Source organism: Homalodisca vitripennis, chromosome 5 (genome assembly GCF_021130785.1).
Source record: "Homalodisca vitripennis isolate AUS2020 chromosome 5, UT_GWSS_2.1, whole genome shotgun sequence".
NCBI classification, from domain to species: Eukaryota; Metazoa; Arthropoda; class Insecta; order Hemiptera; family Cicadellidae; genus Homalodisca; species Homalodisca vitripennis.
Window position 1 is genome coordinate 62,189,113 of NC_060211.1, and position 20,786 is coordinate 62,209,898.

At 34.7% G+C, this 20,786-nt stretch overlaps 1 protein-coding gene across 4 annotated transcripts in view; it reads right to left on the reverse strand.

Annotated features, from left to right (window-relative positions):
* The window catches only part of LOC124362292 (autophagy-related protein 16-1), a 235,709-nt gene that overhangs the window by 26,905 nt on the left and 188,018 nt on the right, over positions 1-20,786 (reverse strand). The gene's annotated exons all lie outside the window — the stretch shown is intronic.

Consider the following 20,786-nt stretch of genomic DNA (forward strand, 5'->3'; position numbering starts at 1 on the left):
AAAGTCCTCCAGCCAAGGCAGGCTTTGAAAATATATGAATTATCTCTAGGAAAACCTCCTCAGCCTGATATCTTCTACTACACAGCTCTTCCATATACTGAGTATACATAATTGAATTCTACAAATAAGGTAAGCACTACAAATACAGAAAATATCACCAGTCCTTTAATTAAAGCCTTCCCCAAAATCATTTTTAGTTTTAGCTTCACAAACAAAATACATATAAATAACGACAGTGGCCAACCCCATGCTGAGTCTCAATTCCTTAGGATTCTTAAGAGTCAGTCACCTACCACTCTTTCAATGATTATAAACGAACAGGAAAACGAAGATAAATGCTATAACTAAGCCATGTTTGGTCAAATGTTCGATTCAAAACAAAAATTATTAGTAAAGCTGATAAATGGAATCCACAACAGGGAAGAAGATTGAAGAGTACTATGGTCAGAAACACAGCCTGTGAAGCACCATATGGCAGTGCTATAATCAGCTGATCTATTGTCAGTCAGCTGATGTTTGTGGGAGGGTAAACAGTGGTTCCAGAGTTACGACTGCGTGAGGGCTAGCCGCGCCAGCGCCACGCTCAGCCACCTCGGCTTCGCCCCTCGGGCAGTCCTCCGGTTTTGTTTACGCGCGTCTCTCCAGCGATTCCGTTCTAATCATACTACCTGTTCCGCCCGTTCCGGACCGGTGCAACTGAAATATTGGGTTCCTCTTATCTTCACCCGTTGTAAATCCGAGTGAAAATACGTAATTAGCACATCTGGTGTCGAAATTATTGCCGATTCCGTTATTAATTTACGGGCACTGATTCAGTACTACATGGGTTTCAGAAGTGGCTGCACCACATTAAATATTGAAAATCACGTCCTTATGAGTAACTGCATTGTGTGGTGTTTAGTTCCAGCATACCAAAATACTATCATCGCAGGATCAGCTTTTGTATCAAACTACGATTATCATAAAACATTTTACGTTTTAACAACGATAAAATGTTTATACTAGGTGCAGAACGTTTGACTCGGTACTTAAAACATATAATCCAAATAGGAATAATTATAATGTAGTGTAAATAAAAACTGAATCTTAAAATATAAAAAATATTATAAAATAAAAATAATATTCATTAATATTACAAATGTGTACTTTTTCTTCATGTTTTGTTTTATTTTAGTTTCTTTCAATAAGATGTATTTTGAATAAAATTCTTAATTTAGAGTTATCAAATATATATTTTCTGCTAGATAGACCTGGAGATTTCCGACCTTAAGGATTTGGAGAAGGTGGGTCTCTAATATACTAATAATACCCCGGTTTTCCAAAGTAAACACCCCAAATGTGAATGTTATGTCAGTGTCAGATAGTCAGTCGGTTACTCAGTAAGACTTTTAATTACAATATACAAATGTTTCAGAGTCAAAATTTCGAATATCATAGTTTATCCACTAATCTTCTTATATACACAGAGATAAATGAACCTAATACCATTAACGCGCGTTAAGTTGCCTATTAGTCGGATATAGTTGCACTGATGAGGGCAACGACCGTGTATTGCGGGTGGTGAAGTGAAGGCCACGCCGAGGACGGTGATCGACCCGACTCTTGACGGCGGGAACCGACTATGTAGTTCCACAACGGAAACCAAACATTGTCTCGCTTTGTTGCACTTTCCGCTTTTAATTGTCGGCGAGCTAACAACGCTGCATCGCTGCCACCTGTCACCCCGCGCTCGCAGATAAGACGCGGGATAACCCGGCCTTCTCACACCACAATGCGGTGTATACAATGTGCTCGGCGGGCTCATTTGGCGCTCATTAGCGTTTTTCACAACGGCCGGAGTGCTAAATCTCCTGCTTAACCTGACAGGTTGCTCACCGCTCTGTCCGAGCTATCCGAGGATTTCAATATCCTTTACCGTACAGCAAGGCCGCAACACAACATGTAACAATCCTCAGAGCCCGGTGAAAACCTGACAGCTTACTCACCGCTCTGTCCGAGCTATCCGAGGATTTCAATATTCTATACCGTGCAGCAAGGCCGCAACTCGAGATGTATTAACAATCCTCAGAGCCCGGTGAAAACCTGACAGCTTACTCGCCTCTCTGTCCGAGCTATCAGAGGATTTCAATATTCTATACCGTGCAGCAAGGCCGCAACTCGATATGTAACAATCCTCAGAGCCCGGTGAAAACCTGACAGCTTACTCGCCGCTCTGTCCGAGCTATCCGAGGATTTCAATATTCTATACCGTGCAGCAAGGCCGCAACTCGATATGTAACAATCCTCAGAGCCCGGTGAAAACCTGACAGCTTACTCGCCGCTCTGTCCGAGCTATCCGAGGATTTCAATATTCTATACCGTGCAGCAAGGCCGCAACTCGAGATGTATTAACAATCCTCAGAGCCGGTGAAAACCTGACAGCTTACTCGCCGCTCTGTCCGAGCTATCCGAGGATTTCAATATTCTATACCGTGCAGCAAGGCCGCCACTCGAGATGTAACAATCCTCAGAGCCCGGTGATGGTCCAATCTCAGCAGAGTGTATGCTACAGTTCGAGAGTACAGTACGATATAATACTACTCCACAAATCCACCAAACTATTATTTTTATTGCTATCTTTTAAATGTTCCTGTCTACAGAGCAGAAAAAACATTGATAATATACCAATGAGATATTGCATTGTTGAGAGCCATCTTCTGTCAAGAGGTAATCTGAGACAGTTAAGAAGATACTCATGGCTCCAACCGCAAGCCTAAAACTAAGCTTATTATGATATGAGACATCTGCGATCTTGTGATTACAGTGTGATCTACATCACATAGCTACTTCAAAAAAACCTAGCCATGGTGCTCAACTCAAAACGCAAGTTCACGCAAAAGTAAACAGAATACCTCGTCATGAAACAACCACATCGGGAATTGTGCGACAAGAGAATATTATATAGACATAAAGTAAGAATTGAATTTACATGTATAAGTATTGTTATATTTCTTATTTGCTGTTTTATCACAGTACCTTTTGCTTTACATGCTTGTTATTATTCATATGTATTTTTTTTTTTGTTATTGTTTATATTCTATTTTATTTATTGTTTGTATATATATTCTATTTCTTGTTATTCCATTTTGTTATTATTTGATACAGAACATTTCATAACTGTTATGGTAACAACTATAACGTTGCTAATGTGTTAATGTTTCATGTTAAATTGTTCTATTTATTGTTGTCTCATTCAGCTGTTTTGTTGTTGTTATTTACGTAATTTTGTTTGTTGTTGCTTTAATTATGTTCCGATGTTATTGATACTCGAGTAATTGGGATTGGATAACAAGTGTTCGGGTTGGTGTGCCCAGACCGGTAACCAGCTCTATTGTCTGCTGGAATTTCCTGAATTTTAAGTCATTTTTTCTTGACTAAATATATATATATATATATATATATATATATATATATATATATATATATTTATATTTATATATTTAGTCAAGAAAAAATGACTTAAAATTCAGGAAATTATATTATATATATATATATATATATATATATATATATATATATATATATATATATAGGTCTATATATTTTTATTTATTTATTGTTAATTCGTATATTTAAATTTCTTATTAGTTGGTCATTGTCATTATATATTATATTTAAATTAGTTGTACTATGCTATTTGTAATTACTCGTTATAATGATGTGAAGATAAATTTAAGCACATTTGTAAATTGTGTTAGCTGTATAGAAGAATAGCTGCATAGCATAAATCACATGCCAACTGATTATTTCATAACTATGTTTTATTATAACAATTATTCCGCGCGAGCTCAACAGAACTCATGGAATATGTATTTCTTTCTGTATTTCAAGAAAATAAATGTTTTTTGAACTTGAACTTGAACTATATTTGACGTGAACATTTGTACATACTTAGGCTCTTCAGGAATGCATAGAACTACCTGAATACTGATTTCAGGTATTCGTCGATAATTATGTACATTACTAGAGTTTCTTACCTATGGAAGTCCGATTATAAATATTAAGATCTCCTCAATTGATTCTACATTCCAAGATTAGATACTTCGTCCTTTTTAAACAAGGACGTACAGGGTGCGGACTTTATCCCCTGACTTCCATCAGAGGGTGCGGATATCACACGTTACCTCCTGTCCACCTTCCTGAAAACCTCTATGTGTTGCTTATAATAACTTAGTGTCCATAACGTAGCTACGGTAAGTAATTAAATTTGAATGTTGAGTTTAGCTCGTGTTCACCTTCAGTCATTGACCGAGATGGAGTAAAATTATTTCTTACTTTAATTAAATACAATTTCCAATATCATATATTTGTATTATTTCAAAGAGAAACACGACTAATTTCCTCTACCACTGTTTCTCTTCACTTTCTTAACCTTTTGGTGCCAGTTGGTAAATACTTACCTTATTTGTCTTCTTTCTTAAATTTTGCGAAATCAAACTCCTTCTTTACAGTTTTAATTATTCCCAAAACTGTCCTCAAAGTCCCATTCTTCTTTCCCTCATCCCCAACCTTTGTCATCTTTGATACAACATTACTTCCTGTTCTTGTGGATAACGTAAACTTTTCATTTTTAAACATTTTTAAACTTCCTATCAAATCACTTATACGGATTTCACAGCCTGGTCTAATTCTTACATTAATTCCTCCTAACCCTTTCACAATATGTGGTCTTATCATTTCAAAACTTCCTCACTTTATCAAGAGAATCGTCTTTTCTCCGCAATCTTCAGCTTGATACGTGTCTATAACGTTTATACTCCTTTTATGTTACAAGTAAACCCTCTTTTTAATTGGATTAGCGCTAGCGAAGCTTATTACTCGAGGAGCTGAAAAAATTCATGACTACTGCCACCTTGTATTTTATACTATATCTTCTGGAATTATTTCTTCCGCAACAGTAATTGAAAGAGCGGTAACTGCGAACGTGGATAAATGATAGCTAATTCTACCTTGACGTCATAGAATGGACGCACCTTAAAAAGGACATAAATAACTAAAAAAAGACCACTGATTTTCCAAGAAAATATCCTAGTTTATGAGACATGAAGGAAACAGGATTTTTCCGGACATTTGCCATCGTTCAGTGAAAAAAAAAATCAGTTACACTACGTTTCGAGAGCTGCAATCTGATCTCTTCTGTAGGTAAAAAACTAACCTAACACGTGATTACAAACTAGATTATAATAAACAAACAATTAACCATTAAAAGGTTATGAGTAAACAATTAATTAGATTAGTTATTTCTCTGAAGAAGAGATCAGATTGCAGATCTCGAAACGTAGTGTTACTGATTTTTTTATCACTGAACAATGTCGAATGTTCGGAAAAAATCATGTTTCCTTCACAATCCTTCCATCGTCGAAAACAAACTCCAAACAAAGAATTATGAGATACAGTACGAAATCTAAGATCAGATAAAGCAATTTACAGGGCTTTGTAACCCAAGTGATTGACGTTCTTATTTTCTGATTGTCTTTATTCGAATTTCACGTGACTCAAAAGTAGTAGAGAACGTATTTATATGAATAAGCTTTTTGGCGAAACTTATTTAAAAGTATGATAAAGTAACATAATACCCCGTGATGAATGAGGTCATCACACGTGTGAGCCGCGGATGAGACAAGCATTGTCGGTGCCCCCCCTCCCCCACCCCACCGCCTGTAACTAACACCGCAGGTTGCACTGTCGTGTAAGTACGGTCGTGTGAACAGTATGGGGGCGTGAGATGGCATGTCAAATGCTAAGTGCCACCAGAATCTCGCCCTCCCCTCCCCCGCTCACCACGTAGTGTGGAAGACTCGTGGGTTCCCGACTCGGCCTTATCCTAATGTCCTTGGCACGTTCATAGATCTATCGATCCGTTATCCCGTGTCCCACTTCCACCCGCCCCGCGTGAACACTAGGAACAATCCTCTCCACGGCCGGCGCGGGACATTCCTTCCTGCTCATCAGTTCAAGTTCTAGCGAGAATATTTCGAATTCCACAGGAATGCCTGGAGAAACTTTCCCGTGTCCAGTCTTCTTCAAAACCGTTAATTTCGCATTCAAACATTTTTTTAAATCTGAAGATTTAAGAAACAATTCGATCAGAAATGTATTGAACATTGTAAACTCCTTTAATCCAGGAACCAATTATGTTGCCAAAATGAAATAGTTCTGACTGGGTTTTAAAATATTACGAAGTGTTCTATTTACTTCATCATGAAACAAATAAAATTCAAAGTGATATACTAAAATACAATACTGAATAAGAAATTATTTAATTAGACCAAAGCAATTGGACTATATTGGCCAAAATTGAACCAAAGCACGACTATAAGTCATAATAAGTAATAATTCATGAAACATTACGTTAAAAATAATCAGTCCTGAAAGTACACCAGGAATATTTAATAACAATTGAAGACTAAAACGCATGACGATAATGCATGTAAAATGTACGTAATTATTTGATGACCCGTGGGACAGTTTTAGTGACGGATAAACCTGCGGTTTGTGTAATTGTAGTTTAGATCTGTACATTTAGTTATTTAGATATTTTATTATCTTCTAATTGAGTTTTTTTTACAATACGACAAAAATTTGCAAATACCAAATCAGTGTTGATTATGTCTGGTTTATATGTCTTGGAGTTGATAAAATCATCTTAATCCTTTGCAGAACATGATATGGAGGGTTTCAAAAAGAGTATATTATAATAAAATGTGATAAGATTATTAATTTGAGGTAGGTTTTTCTCATACATAACATAGGTAATATAAACACAGACGATGTCCTTAATCTTTCTTTTACTAAATAGATCAAACATAGCATATCTTAATTGCGAATGCTTTCACAAGTCAAAAATATCATCCCGAAGTATAACATTTAAGTTGCAAAATTACTCGTATTTTAGAAAGTTAATTTACAAAACACTTAAGGTATGACGACTCGTTTACATTGGTCGGCATTTTAATGTAATACTTAGATACACCACCATTTCCAAATATTTCACTTGTATCGCTTTGTTTTCGTATTTTGTCAAATCCTTGTACTACAACCATTAGTAATTACAATGAGACATTACAAACTGAGGAAAAATCGCTGTAAAAATTACCTAAGAGTTGTAAAACTAAACCAATTTTCATTTTATTGTGAGATGCGATTAACTGAAATATAAACATTATTTTTGAACAACCTCTAGAGGTAAACATTATCTTGAAACCTTAAGAGATTTGTTATTAAAAATCTGTTTAAAGTTATTCTGTTTTTCTAAAAATAGAATTTTTGTATTAGCCTTTGTTGTATAGTTGTCTGGATATAAAATTTGTATAATGTACACGGTCTTACACCTTTTTGCTGGTTGGCTATATTGAAATTAAAATAATCACCTCTGCTAATTTGTTATCTGTTAGAAATATAATTTCAATGTTAAACAATAGATAGGTGGTATAAATGCATTTACATTTATTTTTACATAAGCTAAAATAAATGTTCTAGTCTGATAGCAATAAATAAAAATACCAAAAATTTATATTTGTACGCTATTTTTAAAATTGAATTAAACTTTAAAAGCCACTGGGTAGGATTATATTGTATGCCAAAATTTTAAAACTCACTTAAGCGATTGAAAACATGTTTGTCCCAAAATATATGTTCTCTTCATGGCATGTAATATTACAATGTTGCAATTTAAGCTGATGTAATAATTAAAACATAAATCATACTCATACAAATATGTAATATGAAGTTGTACTAGTAATCCTATTTAAAGAAGTTTTATTTAATTTTAAAACCAAAACAGACGCCCGGCCTATATTGTAAAAAGAAAATTCATACTCATCTCATTGAAATTTAATAAAGCAGTCCGTAGGTCTCGCCGTCAGATCGCGCTGTTACCAGTGTCCCAATGACAGTTCATATCATAGCAATTTTATATGATATTGTATGATATATGCCCATTTTGTATGATATTGTGCAGTGAAGCAATACAAAAATACAGAGACAACAAACAGCAAACATTTTAACATACTTCATCTAGCTCTATTTTTACAAGTTTCAGTAGACAGCAGCACTGTTATGCTGTGCTTTCGATTTGTATAATGGATGACCAAGTATCATATAAAGAACCTTATAGACGGTAGTTGGAAATCTTTTGTAAGGGCACACTGGTTTCAGTTCCCTTGCTGAGAATTAACAATTCCATTATTAAAGAAACAAAATAAATTATAGTAAAAACAGTACGTTTTTTTAAAATCCAAGGTACACCCACAACTTATTACGACAAGCGACAATTGTCTTTTGAAAAACATTAAACTTTTTATTTGTAATATATGATTTATGTATATAAATAAAACAGTACAACTAAACATCATTGATCTTAAAATATAAAACAGTATAGTATAAAACTATGTTTACTGGGTTTATGACATTTAAAACCCAAAAAATAGGGTTAAAACTTGTTTCATATGTTTATGAAAATAATATTAAAACTTTACAAGTTTAAATGACGCAAGCCAAAATTAAATAGTGCTCATATCAAGGTTCCAAAAGTTTACGTAAAATATCGAAGACGAGTTTCTGTATCTTGACTGTCATGTGCAAAAAAACCACTTGATTATGGTAGTTCCGCAAACAAAAAAAGACCAAAAGTTGGGCAGAAGTCGGCAGTACGTGCAAGCCATGGCGGTTATCCTATGTATTTGTCATGTTTGACTGCCAGTTAGAGCTTATTAAACAATTATAATAAAATGTGCTCTAGCGGCATTATGCAAACCTACAATTTCAGTTCAAATATTAATTTGGAACCTATGCTGAAGTCCAGTCCGTACCGAGTCATGAGAATTTTGAGAGTGTTATCTCTCCCAAAGTTAGCCTTGTCTCTAAAAGACTGAAGAGAGAAACAATACCTATTGCAATAATAGATTTGCATAAGTATTTCCGTGGTGGATGATCGGCTAGCAAAATGCTCTTCATGGGCGGAAGATGATATTCATATATGAATTTTATCGTGAACTATCCTCCATATTGAACTCGGTCATATGTCACAAGCCAGGCTCATATGGTGTCTGGTGCAGATCATCTTCGTTAGCATGTAGATAGTTCCGTCCTGATCAGGCGAACAACTCTTCTTAGTCACATGTATTTGTAGATAACAATACTTTAACTTTAAGTAAGTTCTATATAATGTGTTCGGCGATTCATATGCACAGATATATCGATAGATACGAAATAAAAAGATATAACATCAATACAATATTATCGCATAAAATTTCAATAAAAGTTCCTTATTATTCCAAAGAAATTGCACGAAAACAGTTCAGCTATATAGGCCCTAAGATCATAAACAAATGCATATCAAATATAGGAAATGATAAAATTGTTGAAACAAAACCAAAATTTAAGATGAAAATAAAAAGGTATGTTGTAAACAGCGAAGCAAATTATAGTTTTTATTTACTGTCTTTATTAATGTATATATTATAATTTATTTATTGTTAGATATTTATTGTTTATCTTTTATATTTTTATACATAATGTTGAGTTTGTTAAGCATGTATTATTGTTATATTTACATAGTTATACCACTTTATATGCATGTTGATATTGTTATTGTTTTTTGTTTGAATTTACACTTTTGGATGAGATTGGGGAATGGATTTTGGGATTTAATGTATCATTTACACAACATTTAGAAAAACTATATGAAAAGCTCCACGGTAGATGAATATCAAAGAAGAAAACAGACTGTGCTATTTTACCAACTGTAAAATTATTTTAAATTTTATGGCAATTTAATATTAATATGTTGAATATTTAGTCAAACGTGCTCTGTGAGCACCTGACATTGTACGCTTTGTAAATGTTATTGAAAATAAAGTGATTTGTAAACTCTGTAACTCCTGTTAGTCTTTCTCGATCAACGGCTGTGCTGGTACGAACCATGTCTCAACAACAGGAAGATAAACAGCAGGCGAAATTGGACTCAGCACTCGCGGCAATTTTCGGTCTGCAAACGCGATCTGATGCAGCAGGTTACCCCTCCAGTCTATTGCCATTCGCACGGCTGTACATAAAACCAAGTGGGCCTGCTCGCGAAATGAATATCCTGTCATGGTCAACTCACATGTTAACAATTATTGGAACGTTTAGATACAATCTAAATGTCTCCCTGATAACTCGAGTTAACAACTTTTGAAAATGTTGACGTTCTTACGTTTCTAAAAATATCTAATACTCGCATTAAGCTAGATCCATAGACATAAAGTTGTTAAGTTATAACCGGAAATCCTTTAAAAATGTCACAAATAAACAAATGATTTTCAGATATATTTTGTATAGTACATTTGAAAGAAGAATTATTAACTGTTCTTTTTAGTTTATTATAGCTACCTAAATTAACATAAAGTCTCTCCTTAATGAGACACCTAAAGAGTTCGGTACAAAAACTAATTAAATTATTCTTTTGTAATTTAAATTCTGATCAAAAACTCCATGGCATGAAGGTTGATACAACTAAGACAACAATTTGTGAAAAGAAGATAACCAGTTTGCCCGCGAGACTTGCTCTCTAGACCGAAAATAAATTATATAAGGTAATCCAAAAAGTAATAACATCAAATGTAACGTGTGTAAAATCCTTGTAACAAGCTAATATGCGGCATTTCCAGGATGTAAATAAATCCTAAATATTTTAAAAGTAGTACAATTGAAAAAACCTATTAAAGCCAACAATGCTTTCACTACACAAAACGTTATTTATAAACTAACCTGTAAATTCTGTCCTGAAGATTATATTAGAAACACCTTCACTTCATTAAGAGTAAGAAAGACCAATCATCGGTTTGACTCTGTTCATCAAAATTATGAGAGACCATTATCCGCTCATGCGGTTCAACATAAACATAATAAATGAGAAAATTGCTTCGACCTAAAAGGAATTTGGCATTTATAGCCAAATTCTCTTTTCCTTCTTTTATATACATTTTTATTTCTACGTAAACATTTACAAAGATCCTACATACAGCTGATTGGAATCATGGTATTTAAGGTATTTATCTGGATTTGTTAAGTTTTTAATTCTTGGTTTAAGTTCTGTTTGTTTCAGTACATCAGCGTATTTCTGATGAAGGGTTCTGGAAACTCGAAAATTAAGACATGAACAGAACTGGTAACAAGACATGGACAGAACTGGTAACAAGACATGAACAGAACTGGTAACAAGACATGGACAGAACTGGTAACAAGACATGAACAGAACTGGTAACAAGACGTGGACAGAACTGGTAACAAGACATGAACAGAACTGGTAACAAGACATGAACAGAACTGGTAACAAGACATGAACAGAACTGGTAACAAGACATGAACAGAACTGGTAACAAGACATGGACAGAACTGGTAACAAGACATGGACAGAACTGGATTTTCTGTTTGAATAAACTTTGAACTACTGTGAGTACTTGGTCCTTCCTTTATTTGTTACTGAAACTGCCTGCTTACTGTTAAAGAGGTATGAAGAAGGAAGGAAGGAGTGTGAAGAAAAGAAGCGAGAGAGCTGGATAAAAATATCTTTCCAGTTCTCTCAAAAGAACGGAATTGTTGACATAATCGAAAGACTTGGGACAAATCTCAGTACATCGCACCGAAACACCTATCCTATCCACACCTATCCAAAGCTTCCAAAACGGCTTTCACAACGTTATTGAAAGCGCTAGAAGTCGAATGTCCCTTTTTGAAACTAAACTGAGATGCGATCAAGAGAGAATTAGAGTCGAAGTATTGTCATCGTCAAAGTTTTGCAAGAATGGTCATCTCAAAAACTTCAGCAAAGGAATAAAGCAGATTAATCGGTATATAGTTGGAAATCTCAATAATTTGCCCACTTTCTGGATTGGGCGTACGGCAACAACTTAAACTTTTATTAATTACGGCAGCAACTTATGGGGATCCTTTTATTATGTATGCCATAGGAAAAGCTATGATATTTGCACATTTCTTAAGAACTTCCGATATAACTAATTACCGCCCATTTGATTTTTCCAGTTGAAATCGATTTCATAACCTCTGTTCTTGTAGTCATTTCAAATAAATAAAGAGAAGGTATATGTTGTAGTTGAATAGCTTGGATACTAGTAACGTACACAAGAGCTGTATCAAAAGAAGCCAGTTGTGATAGTTAGTTTCAGAGTAACACAAAATATTAGTTCAACCTTCTTTCTACACCAGTTAAGGTGTTATACCTTAATTACCCTCAGTAAGGATAGTATGTTGTTTGAAGATTTTGAGTTATCGAGATTATCATGTACAACTTTTAAAATTGCCTTACCCAGATTACAGCTTTGTTTGATGTAATCAATGCTGGGATTCTTTTTATATTTATATTTTTTTAATAGCACATAAAACCTGTGTAAAGAATTGATTTTAACTAAAACATAAAACTCCAGACGTTCCTATTCCTGTCGTTATGCGTTTATTAGTAAAACTCCTTCTTTTAACCCTTAGCATGGCGTCGAAAAATTACTCACAAAACTAAAACTTAAAGATACTTCTGCCTTGACAAGGAGATCAGTAAAACTAGTTTGATTTTAAAATATTTCGATAAAAATGTCTCTCCACAGAAATACTTAAATATTTCCAGATTGTAATTTTTTGCAAATGTTCAACGCGATCTGAGCTGGAGACATTAATAGCCATGACAAGGGCCACCTGAACCTTAACAAGTAGGTATATATTATCAAACTCTTGAACTTCCGAATTTTGCTTTATTTGTCACTCTCTATTTTCTATATTTCTGATTCCTTCCGATACATAATGGTTACATGTAGAAATAACAATAGTAATGTAAAAGTATGAAAAAGGTCTGCCCTTTGATTGTCCATTTGTTTATAATATATTGGTGCAATAACAAAGCAATAAACCTACATCATTAACAACATCAATCAACAATATAATAATTTTTCGTGGATATAAGAGATGCATCATAATTCACAAACTGAGTGCATCATAATTCAGACTGAGAGCTTGACAATCTTAGTGGTATTATTACAGTTCAATTTTTATCATTGTACAGGGACGATCAATCAGATACATGCTTTGAAAGATTCAAAGATGGGATATCCCCTAAAACTTGGGATCTCTACCGTTTGAGCTCTGTATCGCGGGAACTGACCAGAAGTCAGCTCAAGCGCGCGAACTTCCACACACGACACGACTCTGCGTGAACCGTAGCGGGCGGGAAGCGGGAGGGCGTTGGCGCGACAATGCATTTAAAATCGTTTAACAGCCTCAATAGAGAAGTATTGTGAATATCTTGACGCGCCGAGTGACAAAAGGTAACGGTATGACAGCATTACAATAAGTTCTGATGGATAAGCAGTGACGTGCACGTCCGTGCCGCCGGTCTGTCTGGCCGTGCACGTGCGCCCGCTCTAACTGTCCGCGACCTTCCCCAGTGCTGAGCTGCGGTGGTCAATAACCCCCTGGTACTGGAGTTCATGTATTGGTAAATAGATCAGTCGAGGATATAACACAAAAAAATGCTCGGTAAGCCGGAATTTGAAGATTGGGCTTAAAGATGACTTTTATAACGCTTTAGGAGTAAGATACCGGGAAGTCCTTTGATGAAAACTCAGCACCAGATATGTTGAGTTACTTGTTTCACCTCCGTCGTCCCAAAGATGATAGCAGAGCTCATTAACTATCTATTACACTATGACAAGTACCTGTAAGTAGATTGGGACAGGAGCAAAGCGCACTCCTGAAGAACAGCACAACCACTAATCAACCCGGCAGTCGTCTGGACGACTGATATTAATTACAAATTACAACAAAAAATACATACAAGTTTGAAATGAACCAAACTTCTTGATTGTACCTTTTTCATTAGGTTAATAATATGTGTGACTATCCACAAAAAATGTTCTAATGAGTCATAGCTCCTTGGAGATGCCCAAATTGCATAGTTGATTAACAAAGCAGATTTTTTTATTGCTAGTTAATTTCTAATCTAGCTACAACAACGAATTGTTAGTGCAATCAAATAAAGCAATCAGTGTACTTCTTAACTAAAATCGGCTAGGACATAAAACACACAAATGACAGGTTAAAGTTCATCGTTAAAGTCCGTCGGATAGAAGGCTCCAAATCCAAATCTATGGCCTAAATAAATAATCACTAATGACGCACTGTGGAAGCACGGTTTTAACAAAACTGGACATTGTCCTTTTTAGAATATTGTAACCTACAGGTCTACGAGAATGTAATTCTACATCCAAATCCATTTTATGCACTAATATCATACATGTAAGATATGTTATATGAAATTTAACCAAATCAACTTGCACATTCTACGCCCACATAATTTTGTTAATTTTGGTTTAGTTATTTTTACTACGCGAGTAACGCGTGATCGCCAGGATCGTGTGTCACCGAGAGATCTTGAGCTCAGCACCGCTCACTATCTTACGTGTTCCCCGGTTAAGGCGAGAGAGGGACGAACATATATTAACTAAAATTCATGTTAATACTTAATTTTATAAAATCGAATGAGAGGGTTTCTCAAATCATATTTTTCACTCTTGATACATAATAAAATACATAATTTTATTCAAGCCATTCAACACAAATGCAATACAGTACGTCAAATGTAAACGTATAGTGTTAAATAAACATAGGATCGTCACACACTTAATATAAATTATATTTATATCGTCATAAAACAACTGATAGTGACTGAAAGTAACCACTTTAAGGGCCTGTACGTAGTTAACTGACACATATTTTACATTTATATACGTTTCTGACGGTTGTTTTAAGTATCTTAAGCTAAGAAAAACAATCTACAAATATTTCATATGTTAAACCCTTCAATTATCTTCCTTGACAAATGTTACCCAACCGAATAGTATATTTCATCTGGCTTTCTAAAATATTATTTACTTAAACTATCTAGTAAATAAAATATGAATTTTAAATCGAAGTCATTTCAAGAAAAATGGTATATTTTATTTCTTATTATTTGTCCGTCTTTAAAACCGAGAATCAGGACACCATACATAAAGGAATTGTTTCTTATTTAAAAATTAAGTTTAGTGTTTTATTCCATGTTTTTGTAAGCATACCTCAGATTAATTTACGTAATCTGTATATAATTTACAAGTATATATAAACTCGTATATAATATTTTTAGGTATTCGGGTGATTTCAACGAAAGATTATTAATTTTTTTCACACAAAGTTTTTCTTTTAATCCCCTCTAATATAAGAAAATAGTATGCAACAGGTGTCTTCGTAACAGACTTCCCTAAAGTTGCATTAAAAATTTCAAATCTATATATCCCATTTCATCCTCAATGCGTCCTGTGGATGGATCAGCAGACATAGAATCATACAGAAAAGAAATTTATATATCCCAACGGCGGATAAAAAAGAAACTGTGTCAGCCTACTGAGTGATACACTTCTGAGGCGCTCAGAAAAATTTCATGGTTGTCAACAGACCATCATTTAACTCATTCACTAACAATCAGTCAAATCCCATGGGTTAACAGCCGCCATCACACAAAATTCTATGTTTGTCGGTTAGTTTGTTTCTGAGGCATCGTGTGGGCAGACACACAGCTAGACGATTGTAGGACTGTAGGTCCACGCCTAGTTTTGACGGGGGTGGCTGACGTCACTTTTCTGCAGGGTAGGACAGTTAGTCCACGGGTGTCGGCGTGGACTAACTGTCCTACTTTTCAAAACTGATCTGGCCGTGCAATAATTTTTCTACCTGCGCTCATTCTTCATTCTGTGGAAGAATGTGAGTGATACTTCCACTACACACGCACAGCGTACTGCTTAGGCAGTAAATATAAACAACAGCTTACAAACAAAAACTCAAGGTATCACATATGAAGTGGGTTGCTAATTGGGATTAAATTTGAACAAATTCCATACATCACTACATTACTATCTGAGTAATTCCGCAATATCCTAATGAATGATAAACATCTACAGTTAGTTTGTTTTAATTATACCTTATCTTGGTCCATCGTTAGTACAATACGGTATGTGCGAGTAGACACGTCACTCATAGTACACGTTAATTGAAATGGATAATTGATTGTTTTATTATTACTGTTATTAATTTAAAACAACACTTTAGATTATATTAAATATATCACATTTATAATTGTATCAAATTAATTTAAATATATAACTATACATAGACAAAATATTGTATTGCCTTAAACAATGGCTCTTGGCCTATAAACAATGGCTCTTGGCCTATAAACCAAAAATTCAATGAAACTGTCTACAGAGACACATGGCTCACACAAAAGAGTGCGAGTATATACGAGTACTAACATGTATATCAGGAGGTGTAAGATATATTAAAAATTAAACTTTTAAAAGAGGTATAACTAAATTAGGGAAATTTGGTGATTATTTGTACTAACAAATTATGGACAATTTTAGAAAAGGTTATGAAAACTAATTATGATTTACATTAACAATTATTATGTTTGAATTACCAATACATGATTAATTACAATTTACAAATAAATGCTGAATTGAATAGTAACACTAGATTAACCTAAAATGTAAGTAACTTTCGACTTAAAAATTTAATATAATTCTGGAAGAAAATTACTTTACCGACGAATAATGTTATTGAAGAAAATAATAACTTATACAAATTTAATAAATGTGACTATTGCCCTAAGTCCAGATAGGTGACAAATTAAAACAACGTATATTACTCATCTATGTATTTATATCCATAGTAAAATTTTAAAAGGAGGACGATTAACAATAAAATAATATTTTTCAACAGAAATGTTATGAAAATGAAGTTTGTTGTATCTTTGTGTATTATATTATTGTTTAGCGCTAGAGATTTATATGATAGCCCTACATAAATATTATATCTCTTTTTTAAATTAAACTGTAAATTTACAAAGTTAGAAACCTAGCTGATAAAAATAAATACCAGTATACCTTTTTTATGTAACATGTTCTGCTCAGTGAATTGCTATGTTATTTGGTATTCACGGTTTTGCTATGACAAGTTTAATCCTGTCCTAATATAAGTGCTAAACCAGAAACATTTATGAGAATCCAAGCATTATCTTACAAAACTGACATCATATTTTAGCAAATTTAGGATTTAAACAATTGTATCATTACATTTACAGCGAGGACAGTATTTAATGGCATTGGACATATTATATTTTAGTTGATGATACATAGGTGAGATGACATGCCCCTTTCATATTACATGTTTATGTGGTCATTAGATCCACTTAAAGTAAACTAATTTCTAAAGAAGGAAGTCCTTTAAGCATTGATACATAAAATAAAGGTACTTACACATTATTTATTACTCTTCTGATATATATTTGTACAAAACAAGTGTAAATTCTTGTTCTAATTACCTGATTTTTCCGTGCATTTTACGATACTTTAATAGTTGTTTTGATAGCTAGGTGAAAACGAATCCACAACGCAAAGACCATTATAACCGTAACAGCAATTCTTAAGTTACAAATGGTGTATTACTTAACAATACCTTAAGAAAATAAACCCGACTTTCATTTATGCATTTATCTTTTTGTTTCAATCTTTCTGTAGGTGTCTTCTTCTGTAGCAAATCAGAAAGAACTAGTAAGAAGACAGTAGTCTATAGATCTCGAAACATCCGTTCAATCGCAGTAGAGTGAGTACGGCGATCCCCTGTCAAACCCTCGTCAAAAGAAACCCGTAGGTCGGACAGTAGGTCCACGGTCCCGGCCTGGGACCCACTGTCCACCCCTTCAGAAGCAGGTAAGAAATTATCCCGACAGTTTTACGACGTGGACCTACTGTCCGTTTACCCAGCTAGACAGCCAGAGAGATATGAAATTTTGACAGCTCCTCGAGTGATAGGCTTCACTGACGCTCAGCCAAATATATGTCACATGAATACTTTGCTATTTGCATTTTTTTAATTTGGGGAGGAGGAAGAATTATATATTGAAGGAGGGGTGATTGTTTTTTTTTTTTAATATAAACAGTTCTCCTCGTGGAAGTAGATTTTTGGATTCTTATTAAATTAGTCAATTAGTTTTAGAAATAAAGATGCAATTTTTGTTAAAACACCCTATTTGGCACGTATTATGCAAAGCTACACTTGATACAAACATGATACTTACACAATACAATGGGTAATTTCTACAACCATTTTCAATAAACCACGTGTTGTAGTAGGCAGTCATTTAAAATTGTTTCATGAAATGGTTATGTCTCAGATACATAATGCATCGTGGAGCAAGTGTTGTAATTCACAACAAAGTTTGTCTTAAACGTGTTTTTGGTGTTTCACAAGACTTCCAGAAAGTAGTGGTACAAAATGAAGAGTCATATACAATAATATAGCGGCAATACAAATGAACACGGCAACTCCCATAATTCGAATTGATTCCAAGAAAATTTTGGTTCAGAGACAGTACTTATACGAGTACATGCCTTTGAAAAGTTAGTTAGTCAGTATCAAGCGACAAAAAGTTTCAAATCATTGTACGTAGTCATATAATTATCATAAACCGGGGCATCAGCTTCCCGAGATAAAACAGCGTTACGACTCTTTCATGGCATGACGATATACACATAGTTTATACGACAAATATAAATATAAACGAGATGGAGAGTACTAAAACCAGTTCACGATGGATGCGGTAGGTTCCGCCTATAACAATATCATCGTCATTTCAACACCGAGTAAGAAAAAGATCGATGTCACCAACCCCTTTATGCCTTAGTAATTTATTATGTTATATATATATATATATATATATATATATATATATATATATATATATATATATCTCATCATTTCTTTATCTTAGAAAAAGAAGATTATAAATTACACATAGACCTAAGAGAACGCTGCTTCCGAAGCGACAGGATATTCTGAATGGGTAAGGTTGGGGGTAAGAACCGCCTCCTGTCAAGATTCATCAAGAATAATTTGGAGTCTTAATCTAAAGTTGTCTCCTTGGAAGAAGGGAAGGCCAGCTCTGAACCAACTTCTCCAGTCAAAGTAGGCAGAGGGTGGCACACCCTTATGTCTAGGCTAGCAAGACCCGTTGACACTTAGGGAGCTCCACCAATTCCAACAGTCATCTCCCGCAGTAGACTACACTCGTACCTATCGATCTACCCTTGCACCCCAAAATCGACGTTTGTGGTTAGTGATGTGCCGCCCCTGGACAGGGCTTATAAGGTTTCTCAGATTTAAGTGACACATCGGTTTTTGCTGTACCCAATGTAGGTTCAAATGGAAGGTATAAACCAGCCAGAAGTGAAAAATCCGGGGGAAGAGAAATCACATATAAAACCGTTTAATACTGTACATAGTACAGGTATATTATTACACCGAATTTTCCAGTCATGGCTTAGAGACATTTTTATTACAATGTAAATCACAGTTGTGCATAACTGCATACAAATATGTACTGTACGAGTAAAACACACAGAGAGTCTCGCAGCTCTGCAAGTTTGTGTGATCGTTCAACGTACAATCTGAGGAAGACATTCACAAATATCCATTAAACGATAAGATATATGACTGTCGGCCCCTTTGTTTCCCTGCGTATTTGACGGTTTATTAAATCATAAGCGGCCCGTTATGGGGGGCTGTCGTGCGACCGATGCGGCGCGGAGTCCCGGCCCGGGGCGGGCGAATACCTCGCTAGTCGGAGTCGGACTGCAATCGCTGCTGCGCTAACCTTTCGTGCCTAGCCAACATTACGTGTGTCATCGTATATAACAAAATAACGCAGAAGATACATACATGTTGGAATAGCCAAAACTATCTTCAGTGAAACAGTTTTTTATAATAAGTATACTTTGTTGTGTTTACTTGTAATGTACAGTTAGTTTTACATAAGCAAAATTATACCAAATAAGTCTATTTCAGATAAGCTCACTTAAGTTTTGTATTGCCAAAAGATCTTGAAATGTATAACAAAAATCATTATACAGGGTGGAAAAAAAGTATGGAAACGCTTTCACTAATTTTGTATGGCTTCACTTATACAAATTAAATTTTGTACATCACCACTTTGTATTAAGAACCTAGTTTTTGAGACCAGTGGGGACATTTTATCTTTTCAGGGGGACGGCCCGTGAGGAGTCGGACGAAAATCTTAAATGTAAGCATAGGCCGAGTTTGATATCAAATTAAAGGTCTAGTAAAGAGAAACTCATTACCGCAAACCGCACTTAAAAAGGTTGACCCTATCCAAGAGTACGGGCCGTCGTATGAATTTTATGACAAAGAAAATTTAGTAATTTAGTCTTGTGAAGTAACTAATTTACTTTTAGTTAGTATGTTTTATGTCGGTTATGTAAAATTTGAAAAACAATTTCCAACAAAAAAATTATTCTGTTTACCTCTACATTTGTTGGATAACAGTAAATAGTGGTTTTCCTGTCTTGTCTTCCAGTAAATAGGGGTTTTTCCTGTTCTTGTCTTCAAGAAACTGAGAGTATTCAATATTACCACCTAACTCCTTATCAACATGAGGTCAAGGTCCAGTCCCCTCCAGCCCTTTTATCTCAGGCAAACATAAACTGGTTTAGGCAATACAAACAGTACTGTCACAGTAAAACTCCACAGTTTTGTATTTTTAATATCAGCTTGGTTTTTAGTCTACTTTATAATTTCGTCCACGTAAGATAAAGTTGAAAGTCTTCACTAGAAGGTACTGCGATAGTTATAATTTTTTTTTTACTTAAGTG